This window comes from Ranitomeya imitator, unplaced genomic scaffold, assembly GCF_032444005.1.
Source record: "Ranitomeya imitator isolate aRanImi1 unplaced genomic scaffold, aRanImi1.pri SCAFFOLD_252, whole genome shotgun sequence".
Taxonomy (NCBI): Eukaryota; Metazoa; Chordata; class Amphibia; order Anura; family Dendrobatidae; genus Ranitomeya; species Ranitomeya imitator.
In genome coordinates this window covers 121,636-134,731 of record NW_027193687.1, presented here as the reverse complement: position 1 = coordinate 134,731, position 13,096 = coordinate 121,636, and the positions used below count along the sequence as shown (strand labels likewise).

Below are 13,096 nucleotides of genomic sequence, written 5' to 3'. Positions count from 1 at the left end.
ATCTCAGGTACAATTTGGACTTAACCGTCAAAAATGCTGAGCACCAGCTTTTTGTCCATTCATTGCGACTTTTGGCGCAAGACTGAGTTTGGTTTCATAGCTCAAATCATTCCCAACTACCTCTTTTGTACTTTTGAGACTCAACAACCCATTTGTACTGTCTGTCATTTGGGCTCACAATTTCTTCATTATCAGAATCATTTTAGAACTGAAAGGGAAAGTTCTAAATTGGGGACAATATCTCTTAAGAAAAGAGGAATATGCTGCCCCGTGTGAGGATCGAACTCACGACCTTCAGATTATGAGACTGACGCGCTACCTGTGAGCCCAAATGACAGACAGTACAAATGGGTTGTTGAGTCTCTTAACACCTTTGGTGTAAAAAGAGGTAGTTGGGAATGATTTGAGCTATGAAACCAAACTCAGTCTTGCGCCAAAAGTCGCAATGAATGGACAAAAAGCTGGTGCTCAGCATTTTTACAAACCAGGGATTCAAGCTTCAGGAGGCTAATTTGCATATTCCAGGTGCCTTCTGGGAGAAGCGTAGTCTCCCTAAGCTAGAAGATCGTTGGGTACAGCCGGGACCAGCTGCTTCGAAAGCATCACCAAACTAGGGATTCAAGCTTCAGGAGGCTAATTTGCATATTCCAGGTGCCTTCTGGGAGAAGCGAAGTCTCCCTAAGCTAGAAGATCGTTGGGTACAGCCGGGACCAGCTGCTTCGAAAGCATCACCAAACCAGGGATTCAAGCTTCAGGAGGCTAATTTGCATATTCCAGGTGCCTTCTGGGAGAAGCGAAGTCTCCCTAAGCTAGAAGATCGTTGGGTACAGCCGGGACCAGCTGCTTCGAAAGCATCACCAAACCAGGGATTCAAGCTTCAGGAGGCTAATTTGCATATTCCAGGTGCCTTCTGGGAGAAGCGAAGTCTCCCTAAGCTAGAAGATCGTTGGGTACAGCCGGGACCAGCTGCTTCGAAAGCATCACCAAACCGCGCGCCGTAATTTTTGCCTGTAGGACATTATTGCAAGAGAGCTTGGCTGAGTAGATTACACAAGAAGTAAAACACACAGCAAGTCAGCAGGATCTAGGAGCAACATGGCAGATGTGACAACCTACATGGTGAGCTGCAGCATGTGCTACATGTTCACAGATCGACCAGAAGAAGAATCCAATTTCACCTGTCAGAAGTGTAGACTAGTGGCCCTTTTAGAAGAAAAGGTGCGGGATCTGGAAGAAAGAATAGCAACTTTGAAACTCATCAAAGAGAATGAAGACTTTCTAGACAGAACAGAAGCATCTCTACTGGTCACAGAAGGTGCAAAAAGTGTCAGAGAACCTCCAAAAGCAGATGAGTGGAAGCATGTGACCAAAAGAAGCAAGAAGACCATGGAGAAATCACCAACCACACAACTGAAGAACCGATATCAAATCTTTGTAGAGGATGAAGATGGCACACCTAAGAATGAAGCAATACCAGCAAGCAAAAAAGAAAAGGGCACACAGCAACAAGTGACAGCAAAAAGTACAGCCAAGAAGCAACGAAGAGTGGTGATGGTGGGAGACTCACTACTGAGAGGCACCGAAGCAGCCATCTGCAGACCGGACATAACTGCAAGAGAAGTATGCTGCCTTCCAGGTGCGATGATCAAGGATGTGACCGATAGGATACCAAAGCTCTTCAGCTCCAAGGACGTCCACCCATTTCTTCTGATACATGTTGGCACCAATGACACGGCAAGGAAGGACCTACCGACAATCTGCAAGGACTTTGAAGAGTTGGGGAAGAAAGTAAAGGAACTGGATGCACAGGTAGTTTTTTCTTCTATCCTTCCAGTAGACGGGCATGGCACCAGGAGATGGAACAGGATCCTTGATGCAAACAACTGGCTAAGACGATGGTGCAGACAACAAGGATTTGGATTCCTGGACCACGGTGTGAATTACTGGTATGATGGACTCCTCGCCAGAGACGGACTACACCTCAACAAACCTGGGAAACACACATTCGCCAGAAGACTCGCTACACTCATCAGGAGGGCGTTAAACTAGAAGAAGAGGGGACGGGAAGAAAAACATTAGACTCGAACAAAGACGACCCAGGAAAACATACTCAGAAGGGAGGTAAGAACATTTCTAAAACAATCCACAGTGAGGAGATTGGAACAAAACAAAATCCTCTAAACTGCATGCTCGCAAACGCCAGAAGCCTGACAAACAAGATGGAAGAACTAGAAGCAGAAATATCTACAGGTAACTTTGACATAGTGGGAATAACCGAGACATGGTTAGATGAAAGCTATGACTGGGCAGTTAACTTACAGGGTTACAGTCTGTTTAGAAAGGATCGTAAAAATCGGAGAGGAGGAGGGGTTTGTCTCTATGTAAAGTCTTGTCTAAAGTCCACTTTAAGGGAGGATATTAGCGAAGGGAATGAGGATGTCGAGTCCATATGGGTTGAAATTCATGGAGGGAAAAATGGTAACAAAATTCTCATTGGGGTCTGTTACAAACCCCCAAATATAACAGAAACCATGGAAAGTCTACTTCTAAAGCAGATAGATGAAGCTGCAACCCATAATGAGGTCCTGGTTATGGGGGACTTTAACCCTGCTGTTCTGTTGGTCAAAAATGACCGACTTTGAACTTCAATATTCTTTAAAATATTCAAGATGCGGCTCTGAAACCCGTGGCCGACCGACCCATCCTCATTTAAGTCAATCAACCACAAGTTTCAGAACCGCATCTTGAACACCCCAAAAAATACCAAAGTTCAAAATAGGTCTCCCCAGACCGAACAGAACAGCAGGGTTAACTACCCGGATATTAACTGGGAAACAGAAACCTGTGAAACCCATAAAGGCAACAGGTTTCTGCTAATAACCAAGAAAAATTATCTTTCACAATTGGTGCAGAATCCAACCAGAGGAGCAGCACTTTTAGACCTAATACTATCTAATAGACCTGACAGAATAACAAATCTGCAGGTGGTTGGGCATTTAGGAAATAGCGACCACAATATTGTGCAGTTTCACCTGTCTTTCACTAGGGGGACTTGTCAGGGAGTCACAAAAACATTGAACTTTAGGAAGGCAAAGTTTGACCAGCTTAGAGATGCCCTTAATCTGGTAGACTGGGACAATATCCTCAGAAATGAGAATACAGATAATAAATGGGAAATGTTTAAGAACATCCTAAATAGGCAGTGTAAGCGGTTTATACCTTGTGTGAATAAAAGGACTAGAAATAGGAAAAACCCAATGTGGCTAAACAAAGAAGTAAGACAGGCAATTAACAGTAAAAAGAAAGCATTTGCACTACTAAAGCAGGATGGCACCATTGAAGCTCTAAAAAACTATAGGGAGAAAAATACTTTATCTAAAAAACTAATTAAAGCTGCCAAAAAGGAAACAGAGAAGCACATTGCTAAGGAGAGTAAAACTAATCCCAAACTGTTCTTCAACTATATCAATAGTAAAAGAATAAAAACTGAAAATGTAGGCCCCTTAAAAAATAGTGAGGAAAGAATGGTTGTAGATGACGAGGAAAAAGCTAACATATTAAACACCTTCTTCTTCACGGTATTCACGGTGGAAAATGAAATGCTAGGTGAAATCCCAAGAAACAATGAAAACCCTATATTAAGGGTCACCAATCTAACCCAAGAAGAGGTGCGAAACCGGCTAAATAAGATTAAAATAGATAAATCTCCGGGTCCGGATGGCATACACCCACGAGTACTAAGAGAACTAAGTAATGTAATAGATAAACCATTATTTCTTATTTTTAGTGACTCTATAGCGACAGGGTCTGTTCCGCAGGACTGGCGCATAGCAAATGTGGTGCCAATATTCAAAAAGGGCTCTAAAAGTGAACCTGGAAATTATAGGCCAGTAAGTCTAACCTCTATTGTTGGTAAAATATTTGAAGGGTTTCTGAGGGATGTTATTCTGGATTATCTCAATGAGAATAACTGTTTAACTCCATATCAGCATGGGTTTATGAGAAATCGCTCCTGTCAAACCAATCTAATCAGTTTTTATGAAGAGGTAAGCTATAGACTGGACCACGGTGAGTCATTGGACGTGGTATATCTCGATTTTTCCAAAGCGTTTGATACCGTGCCGCACAAGAGGTTGGTACACAAAATGAGAATGCTTGGTCTGGGGGAAAATGTGTGTAAATGGGTTAGTAACTGGCTTAGTGATAGAAAGCAGAGGGTGGTTATAAATGGTATAGTCTCTAACTGGGTCGCTGTGACCAGTGGGGTACCGCAGGGGTCAGTATTGGGACCTGTTCTCTTCAACATATTCATTAATGATCTGGTAGAAGGTTTACACAGTAAAATATCGATATTTGCAGATGATACAAAACTATGTAAAGCAGTTAATACAAGAGAAGATAGTATTCTGCTACAGATGGATCTGGATAAGTTGGAAACTTGGGCTGAAAGGTGGCAGATGAGGTTTAACAATGATAAATGTAAGGGTATACACATGGGAAGAGGGAATCAATATCACCATTACACACTGAACGGGAAACCACTGGGTAAATCTGACAGGGAGAAGGACTTGGGGATCCTAGTTAATGATAAACTTACCTGGAGCAGCCAGTGCCAGGCAGCAGCTGCCAAGGCAAACAGGATCATGGGGTGCATTAAAAGAGGTCTGGATACACATGATGAGAGCATTATACTGCCTCTGTACAAATCCCTAGTTAGACCGCACATGGAGTACTGTGTCCAGTTTTGGGCACCGGTGCTCAGGAAGGATATAATGGAACTAGAGAGAGTACAAAGGAGGGCAACAAAATTAATAAAGGGGATGGGAGAACTACAATACCCAGATAGATTAGCGAAATTAGGATTATTTAGTCTAGAAAAAAGACGACTGAGGGGCGATCTAATAACCATGTATAAGTATATAAGGGGACAATACAAATATCTCGCTGAGGATCTGTTTATAACAAGGAAGGTGACGGGCACAAGGGGGCATTCTTTGCATCTGGAGGAGAGAAGGTTTTTCCACCAACATAGAAGAGGATTCTTTACTGTTAGGGCAGTGAGAATCTGGAATTGCTTGCCTGAGGAGGTGGTGATGGCAAACTCAGTCGAGGGGTTCAAGAGAGGCCTGGATGTCTTCCTGGAGCAGAACAATATTGTATCATACAATTATTAGGTTCTGTAGAAGGACGTAGATCTGGGTATTTATTATGATGGAATATAGGCTGAACTGGATGGACAAATGTCTTTTTTCGACCTTACTAACTATGTTACCTACTGCGCTAACGAGGCAAGACACACAAGCTAATCTGCAGACACTTCTTGTGCAAGGCACGAAACTTATTTTTTTCATATTGTCAACGAGCTTGAAGGTATCTATTCCCATATGGTCTAGCGGTTAGGATTCCTGGTTTTCACCCAGGCGGCCCGGGTTCGACTCCCGGTATGGGAATTCACTTTTTTCTGTACTACTGCCAACATTCAAAGACTGAAATGTGTTTTGCAAATAAAAGTACTTCAGATAGAATTTGCACTTTGCAGTCAAAAATGCTGAACACCAGGGTATTTTTCATTCATTCTGACCTTTTGCACAAGATTTAATTTTGTTTCATAGCTTAACTCATTCTCAACTACACCTTTTTACTCCAAAGTGTTAGGGGCCCAACAATCCATGTGTTCTGTCTGTCATTAGGGCTCCTACTTCATTTCCAATCGGAAACATTTCAGAAATTAATGGGAAAGTTCTGAGTTGGTAACACAGTCTCCTGAGAAAAGGAGGGAGTAGTACCACATGTGAGGAATAAACTCATATTCTTCAGATTGCCAACTGATATGCTAATTATGGTGTTCATGTGGAAAGTTTTAGCTTTAGTAATGTAAAATTTATTTAATCAAAGCAAAAAACTTCTTTTTTTTTTTTTTTTTTTTAAACCTGTCTTGTTGGTTAGTGTAAAGCTTGCCCCATGCGGAAAAGGACCTAGCATCGCTGGTTGACTGGTTCAATTCCTGCTATGGGAGTGACCTCCTTTGGCATATGTACGCACATTCAAAAACTGCCACGAACCTTGTAGATGGAATCAGTTTAGGTTGGAACTGCTCTATGCAGCAAAAATGTCAACCACCAGAGTTTTGGGTTATTTATTTTCACCACATACCATTTGAGGTCAACGCTCAAACCATTCTTATTTCTCACTTGTAACTCCTAGGTTTTAAGGGACTCAGCAACCCTTTTTTCCCTGTCTGTTATTAGAGCTCTCCTCTTTGCTGCAATCGGTTATGTTTTGGTACTGAATGGGAAAAATCGGTGGCTCTCTAGCAAAGATGGAGACAGAATTGATTGAAAAAACAAGGGGCCAGTGCCTCTTCTGAGCATCAAAAGTTCAACCTTTAGCTTATGAGACGGATTTGCTTCCTACTGTGTTAACGAGGCAAGTTGCGCAAATTGAACTGCAGAAGTTTCTTGTGTCAAGTAGTAAACTTCTTTTTTTTACATTGTCACTGATACCGCTATGCATCATTTCCCATATGGTCTAGCGGTTAGGATTCCTGGTTCTCACCCAGGCGGCCCGGGTTCGACTCCCGGTATGGGAAAGTACCCTTTTCTGTACTAACTACTGATGCGTTATTTTCAGTCAAACGTATCTCAGGTACAATTTGGACTTAACCGTCAAAAATGCTGAGCACCAGCTTTTTGTCCATTCATTGCGACTTTTGGCGCAAGACTGAGTTTGGTTTCATAGCTGGGCAGCACGGTGGCGCAGTGGTTAGCACTACAGCCTTGCAGCGCTGGGGTCCTGGGTTCTAATCCCACTCAGGACAACATCTGCAAAGAGTTTGTATGTTCTCTCCGTGTTTGCGTGGGTTTCCTCCGGGCACTCCGGTTTCCTCCCACATTCCAAAGACATACTGATAGGAATTCTAGATTGTGAGCCCAATCGGGGACAGTGATGATAATGTGTGCAAACTGTAAAGCGCTGCGGAATATGTTAGCGCTATATAAAAATAAAGATTATTATTTATTATTATTATTATAGCTCAAATCATTCCCAACTACCTCTTTTTACACCAAAGGTGTTAAGAGACTCAACAACCCATTTGTACTGTCTGTCATTTGGGCTCACAATTTCTTCATTATCAGAATCATTTTAGAACTGAAAGGGAAAGTTCTAAATTGGGGACAATATCTCTTAAGAAAAGAGGAATATGCTGCCCCGTGTGAGGATCGAACTCACGACCTTCAGATTATGAGACTGACGCGCTACCTACTGCGCTAACGAGGCAAGACACACAAGCTAATCTGCAGACACTTCTTGTGCAAGGCACGAAACTTATTTTTTTCATATTGTCAACGAGCTTGAAGGTATCTATTCCCATATGGTCTAGCGGTTAGGATTCCTGGTTTTCACCCAGGCGGCCCGGGTTCGACTCCCGGTATGGGAATTCACTTTTTTCTGTACTACTGCCAACATTCAAAGACTGAAATGTGTTTTGCAAATAAAAGTACTTCAGATAGAATTTGCACTTTGCAGTCAAAAATGCTGAACACCAGGGTATTTTTCATTCATTCTGACCTTTTGCACAAGATTTAATTTTGTTTCATAGCTTAACTCATTCTCAACTACACCTTTTTACTCCAAAGTGTTAGGGGCCCAACAATCCATGTGTTCTGTCTGTCATTAGGGCTCCTACTTCATTTCCAATCGGAAACATTTCAGAAATTAATGGGAAAGTTCTGAGTTGGTAACACAGTCTCCTGAGAAAAGGAGGGAGTAGTACCACATGTGAGGAATAAACTCATATTCTTCAGATTGCCAACTGATATGCTAATTATGGTGTTCATGTGGAAAGTTTTAGCTTTAGTAATGTAAAATTTATTTAATCAAAGCAAAAAACCTCTTTTTTTTTTTTTTTTTTAAACCTGTCTTGTTGGTTAGTGTAAAGCTTGCCCCATGCGGAAAAGGACCTAGCATCGCTGGTTGACTGGTTCAATTCCTGCTATGGGAGTGACCTCCTTTGGCATATGTACGCACATTCAAAAACTGCCACGAACCTTGTAGATGGAATCAGTTTAGGTTGGAACTGCTCTATGCAGCAAAAATGTCAACCACCAGAGTTTTGGGTTATTTATTTGCACCACATACCATTTGAGGTCAACGCTCAAACCATTCTTATTTCTCACTTGTAACTCCTAGGTTTTAAGGGACTCAGCAACCCTTTTTTCCCTGTCTGTTATTAGAGCTCTCCTCTTTGCTGCAATCGGTTATGTTTTGGTACTGAATGGGAAAAATCGGTGGCTCTCTAGCAAAGATGGAGACAGAATTGATTGAAAAAACAAGGGGCCAGTGCCTCTTCTGAGCATCAAAAGTTCAACCTTTAGCTTATGAGACGGATTTGCTTCCTACTGTGTTAACGAGGCAAGTTGCGCAAATTGAACTGCAGAAGTTTCTTGTGTCAAGTAGTAAACTTCTTTTTTTTACATTGTCACTGATACCGCTATGCATCATTTCCCATATGGTCTAGCGGTTAGGATTCCTGGTTCTCACCCAGGCGGCCCGGGTTCGACTCCCGGTATGGGAAAGTACCCTTTTCTGTACTAACTACTGATGCGTTATTTTCAGTCAAACGTATCTCAGGTACAATTTGGACTTAACCGTCAAAAATGCTGAGCACCAGCTTTTTGTCCATTCATTGCGACTTTTGGCGCAAGACTGAGTTTGGTTTCATAGCTCAAATCATTCCCAACTACCTCTTTTTACACCAAAGGTGTTAAGAGACTCAACAACCCATTTGTACTGTCTGTCATTTGGGCTCACAATTTCTTCATTATCAGAATCATTTTAGAACTGAAAGGGAAAGTTCTAAATTGGGGACAATATCTCTTAAGAAAAGAGGAATATGCTGCCCCGTGTGAGGATCAAACTCACGACCTTCAGATTATGAGACTGACGCGCTACCTACTGCGCTAACGAGGCAAGACACACAAGCTAATCTGCAGACACTTCTTGTGCAAGGCACGAAACTTATTTTTTTCATATTGTCAACGAGCTTGAAGGTATCTATTCCCATATGGTCTAGCGGTTAGGATTCCTGGTTTTCACCCAGGCGGCCCGGGTTCGACTCCCGGTATGGGAATTCACTTTTTTCTGTACTACTGCCAACATTCAAAGACTGAAATGTGTTTTGCAAATAAAAGTACTTCAGATAGAATTTGCACTTTGCAGTCAAAAATGCTGAACACCAGGGTATTTTCCATTCATTCTGACCTTTTGCACAAGATTTAATTTTGTTTCATAGCTTAACTCATTCTCAACTACACCTTTTTACTCCAAAGTGTTAGGGGCCCAACAATCCATGTGTTCTGTCTGTCATTAGGGCTCCTACTTCATTTCCAATCGGAAACATTTCAGAAATTAATGGGAAAGTTCTGAGTTGGTAACACAGTCTCCTGAGAAAAGGAGGGAGTAGTACCACATGTGAGGAATAAACTCATATTCTTCAGATTGCCAACTGATATGCTAATTATGGTGTTCATGTGGAAAGTTTTAGCTTTAGTAATGTAAAATTTATTTAATCAAAGCAAAAAACCTCTTTTTTTTTTTTTTTTTTTTTTTTTTTTTTTTTTAAACCTGTCTTGTTGGTTAGTGTAAAGCTTGCCCCATGCGGAAAAGGACCTAGCATCGCTGGTTGACTGGTTCAATTCCTGCTATGGGAGTGACCTCCTTTGGCATATGTACGCACATTCAAAAACTGCCACGAACCTTGTAGATGGAATCAGTTTAGGTTGGAACTGCTCTATGCAGCAAAAATGTCAACCACCAGAGTTTTGGGTTATTTATTTGCACCACATACCATTTGAGGTCAACGCTCAAACCATTCTCATTTCTCACTTGTAACTCCTAGGTTTTAAGGGACTCAGCAACCCTTTTTTCCCTGTCTGTTATTAGAGCTCTCCTCTTTGCTGCAATCGGTTATGTTTTGGTACTGAATGGGAAAAATCGGTGGCTCTCTAGCAAAGATGGAGACAGAATTGATTGAAAAAACAAGGGGCCAGTGCCTCTTCTGAGCATCAAAAGTTCAACCTTTAGCTTATGAGACGGATTTGCTTCCTACTGTGTTAACGAGGCAAGTTGCACAAATTGAACTGCAGAAGTTTCTTGTGTCAAGTAGTAAACTTCTTTTTTTTACATTGTCACTGATACCGCTATGCATCATTTCCCATATGGTCTAGCGGTTAGGATTCCTGGTTCTCACCCAGGCGGCCCGGGTTCGACTCCCGGTATGGGAAAGTACCCTTTTCTGTACTAACTACTGATGCGTTATTTTCAGTCAAACGTATCTCAGGTACAATTTGGACTTAACCGTCAAAAATGCTGAGCACCAGCTTTTTGTCCATTCATTGCGACTTTTGGCGCAAGACTGAGTTTGGTTTCATAGCTCAAATCATTCCCAACTACCTCTTTTTACACCAAAGGTGTTAAGAGACTCAACAACCCATTTGTACTGTCTGTCATTTGGGCTCACAATTTCTTCATTATCAGAATCATTTTAGAACTGAAAGGGAAAGTTCTAAATTGGGGACAATATCTCTTAAGAAAAGAGGAATATGCTGCCCCGTGTGAGGATCGAACTCACGACCTTCAGATTATGAGACTGACGCGCTACCTACTGCGCTAACGAGGCAAGACACACAAGCTAATCTGCAGACACTTCTTGTGCAAGGCACGAAACTTATTTTTTTCATATTGTCAACGAGCTTGAAGGTATCTATTCCCATATGGTCTAGCGGTTAGGATTCCTGGTTTTCACCCAGGCGGCCCGGGTTCGACTCCCGGTATGGGAATTCACTTTTTTCTGTACTACTGCCAACATTCAAAGACTGAAATGTGTTTTGCAAATAAAAGTACTTCAGATAGAATTTGCACTTTGCAGTCAAAAATGCTGAACACCAGGGTATTTTTCATTCATTCTGACCTTTTGCACAAGATTTAATTTTGTTTCATAGCTTAACTCATTCTCAACTACACCTTTTTACTCCAAAGTGTTAGGGGCCCAACAATCCATGTGTTCTGTCTGTCATTAGGGCTCCTACTTCATTTCCAATCGGAAACATTTCAGAAATTAATGGGAAAGTTCTGAGTTGGTAACACAGTCTCCTGAGAAAAGGAGGGAGTAGTACCACGTGTGAGGAATAAACTCATATTCTTCAGATTGCCAACTGATATGCTAATTATGGTGTTCATGTGGCAAGTTTTAGCTTTAGTAATGTAAAATTTATTTAATCAAAGCAAAAAACTTCTTTTTTTTTTTTTTTTTTTTAAACCTGTCTTGTTGGTTAGTGTAAAGCTTGCCCCATGCGGAAAAGGACCTAGCATAGCTGGTTGACTGGTTCAATTCCTGCTATGGGAGTGACCTCCTTTGGCATATGTACGCACATTCAAAAACTGCCACGAACCTTGTAGATGGAATCAGTTTAGGTTGGAACTGCTCTATGCAGCAAAAATGTCAACCACCAGAGTTTTGGGTTATTTATTTGCACCACATACCATTTGAGGTCAACGCTCAAACCATTCTTATTTCTCACTTGTAACTCCTAGGTTTTAAGGGACTCAGCAACCCTTTTTTCCCTGTCTGTTATTAGAGCTCTCCTCTTTGCTGCAATCGGTTATGTTTTGGTACTGAATGGGAAAAATCGGTGGCTCTCTAGCAAAGATGGAGACAGAATTGATTGAAAAAACAAGGGGCCAGTGCCTCTTCTGAGCATCAAAAGTTCAACCTTTAGCTTATGAGACGGATTTGCTTCCTACTGTGTTAACGAGGCAAGTTGCGCAAATTGAACTGCAGAAGTTTCTTGTGTCAAGTAGTAAACTTCTTTTTTTTACATTGTCACTGATACCGCTATGCATCATTTCCCATATGGTCTAGCGGTTAGGATTCCTGGTTCTCACCCAGGCGGCCCGGGTTCGACTCCCGTATGGGAAAGTACCCTTTTCTGTACTAACTACTGATGCGTTATTTTCAGTCAAACGTATCTCAGGTACAATTTGGACTTAACCGTCAAAAATGCTGAGCACCAGCTTTTTGTCCATTCATTGCGACTTTTGGCGCAAGACTGAGTTTGGTTTCATAGCTCAAATCATTCCCAACTACCTCTTTTTACACCAAAGGTGTTAAGAGACTCAACAACCCATTTGTACTGTCTGTCATTTGGGCTCACAATTTCTTCATTATCAGAATCATTTTAGAACTGAAAGGGAAAGTTCTAAATTGGGGACAATATCTCTTAAGAAAAGAGGAATATGCTGCCCCGTGTGAGGATCGAACTCACGACCTTCAGATTATGAGACTGACGCGCTACCTACTGCGCTAACGAGGCAAGACACACAAGCTAATCTGCAGACACTTCTTGTGCAAGGCACGAAACTTATTTTTTTCATATTGTCAACGAGCTTGAAGATATCTATTCCCATATGGTCTAGCGGTTAGGATTCCTGGTTTTCACCCAGGCGGCCCGGGTTCGACTCCCGGTATGGGAATTCACTTTTTTCTGTACTACTGCCAACATTCAAAGACTGAAATGTGTTTTGCAAATAAAAGTACTTCAGATAGAATTTGCACTTTGCAGTCAAAAATGCTGAACACCAGGGTATTTTTCATTCATTCTGACCTTTTGCACAAGATTTAATTTTGTTTCATAGCTTAACTCATTCTCAACTACACCTTTTTACTCCAAAGTGTTAGGGGCCCAACAATCCATGTGTTCTGTCTGTCATTAGGGCTCCTACTTCATTTCCAATCGGAAACATTTCAGAAATTAATGGGAAAGTTCTGAGTTGGTAACACAGTCTCCTGAGAAAAGGAGGGAGTAGTACCACATGTGAGGAATAAACTCATATTCTTCAGATTGCCAACTGATATGCTAATTATGGTGTTCATGTGGAAAGTTTTAGCTTTAGTAATGTAAAATTTATTTAATCAAAGCAAAAAACCTCTTTTTTTTTTTTTTTTTTTTTTTAAACCTGTCTTGTTGGTTAGTGTAAAGCTTGCCCCATGCGGAAAAGGACCTAGCATCGCTGGTTGACTGGTTCAATTCCTGCTATG

General features: G+C 41.5%; 11 non-coding genes across 11 annotated transcripts; 8 read left to right on the top strand and 3 right to left on the bottom strand.

Moving 5' to 3' along the window:
* The first annotated feature begins 5,378 nt into the window (after window positions 1-5,378).
* Window positions 5,379-5,450, top strand: TRNAE-UUC (transfer RNA glutamic acid (anticodon UUC)). The gene has a single exon. It is a non-coding gene; the product is annotated as a tRNA-Glu (tRNA).
* A 1,067-nt stretch (window positions 5,451-6,517) lies between these two features.
* TRNAE-CUC (transfer RNA glutamic acid (anticodon CUC)) lies at window positions 6,518-6,589 on the top strand. The gene has a single exon. It is a non-coding gene; the product is annotated as a tRNA-Glu (tRNA).
* Window positions 6,590-7,205: 616 nt separating this feature from the next.
* Window positions 7,206-7,278, bottom strand: TRNAM-CAU (transfer RNA methionine (anticodon CAU)). Its single transcript has one exon. It is a non-coding gene; the product is annotated as a tRNA-Met (tRNA).
* An 88-nt stretch (window positions 7,279-7,366) lies between these two features.
* On the top strand, window positions 7,367-7,438 carry TRNAE-UUC (transfer RNA glutamic acid (anticodon UUC)). The gene has a single exon. It is a non-coding gene; the product is annotated as a tRNA-Glu (tRNA).
* Window positions 7,439-8,503: 1,065 nt separating this feature from the next.
* Window positions 8,504-8,575, top strand: TRNAE-CUC (transfer RNA glutamic acid (anticodon CUC)). The gene has a single exon. It is a non-coding gene; the product is annotated as a tRNA-Glu (tRNA).
* A 483-nt stretch (window positions 8,576-9,058) lies between these two features.
* TRNAE-UUC (transfer RNA glutamic acid (anticodon UUC)) lies at window positions 9,059-9,130 on the top strand. Its single transcript has one exon. It is a non-coding gene; the product is annotated as a tRNA-Glu (tRNA).
* Window positions 9,131-10,211: 1,081 nt separating this feature from the next.
* Window positions 10,212-10,283, top strand: TRNAE-CUC (transfer RNA glutamic acid (anticodon CUC)). The gene has a single exon. It is a non-coding gene; the product is annotated as a tRNA-Glu (tRNA).
* A 322-nt stretch (window positions 10,284-10,605) lies between these two features.
* Window positions 10,606-10,678, bottom strand: TRNAM-CAU (transfer RNA methionine (anticodon CAU)). Its single transcript has one exon. It is a non-coding gene; the product is annotated as a tRNA-Met (tRNA).
* Window positions 10,679-10,766: 88 nt separating this feature from the next.
* Window positions 10,767-10,838, top strand: TRNAE-UUC (transfer RNA glutamic acid (anticodon UUC)). Its single transcript has one exon. It is a non-coding gene; the product is annotated as a tRNA-Glu (tRNA).
* A 1,460-nt stretch (window positions 10,839-12,298) lies between these two features.
* On the bottom strand, window positions 12,299-12,371 carry TRNAM-CAU (transfer RNA methionine (anticodon CAU)). The gene has a single exon. It is a non-coding gene; the product is annotated as a tRNA-Met (tRNA).
* An 88-nt stretch (window positions 12,372-12,459) lies between these two features.
* TRNAE-UUC (transfer RNA glutamic acid (anticodon UUC)) lies at window positions 12,460-12,531 on the top strand. Its single transcript has one exon. It is a non-coding gene; the product is annotated as a tRNA-Glu (tRNA).
* Window positions 12,532-13,096: the final 565 nt, after the last annotated feature.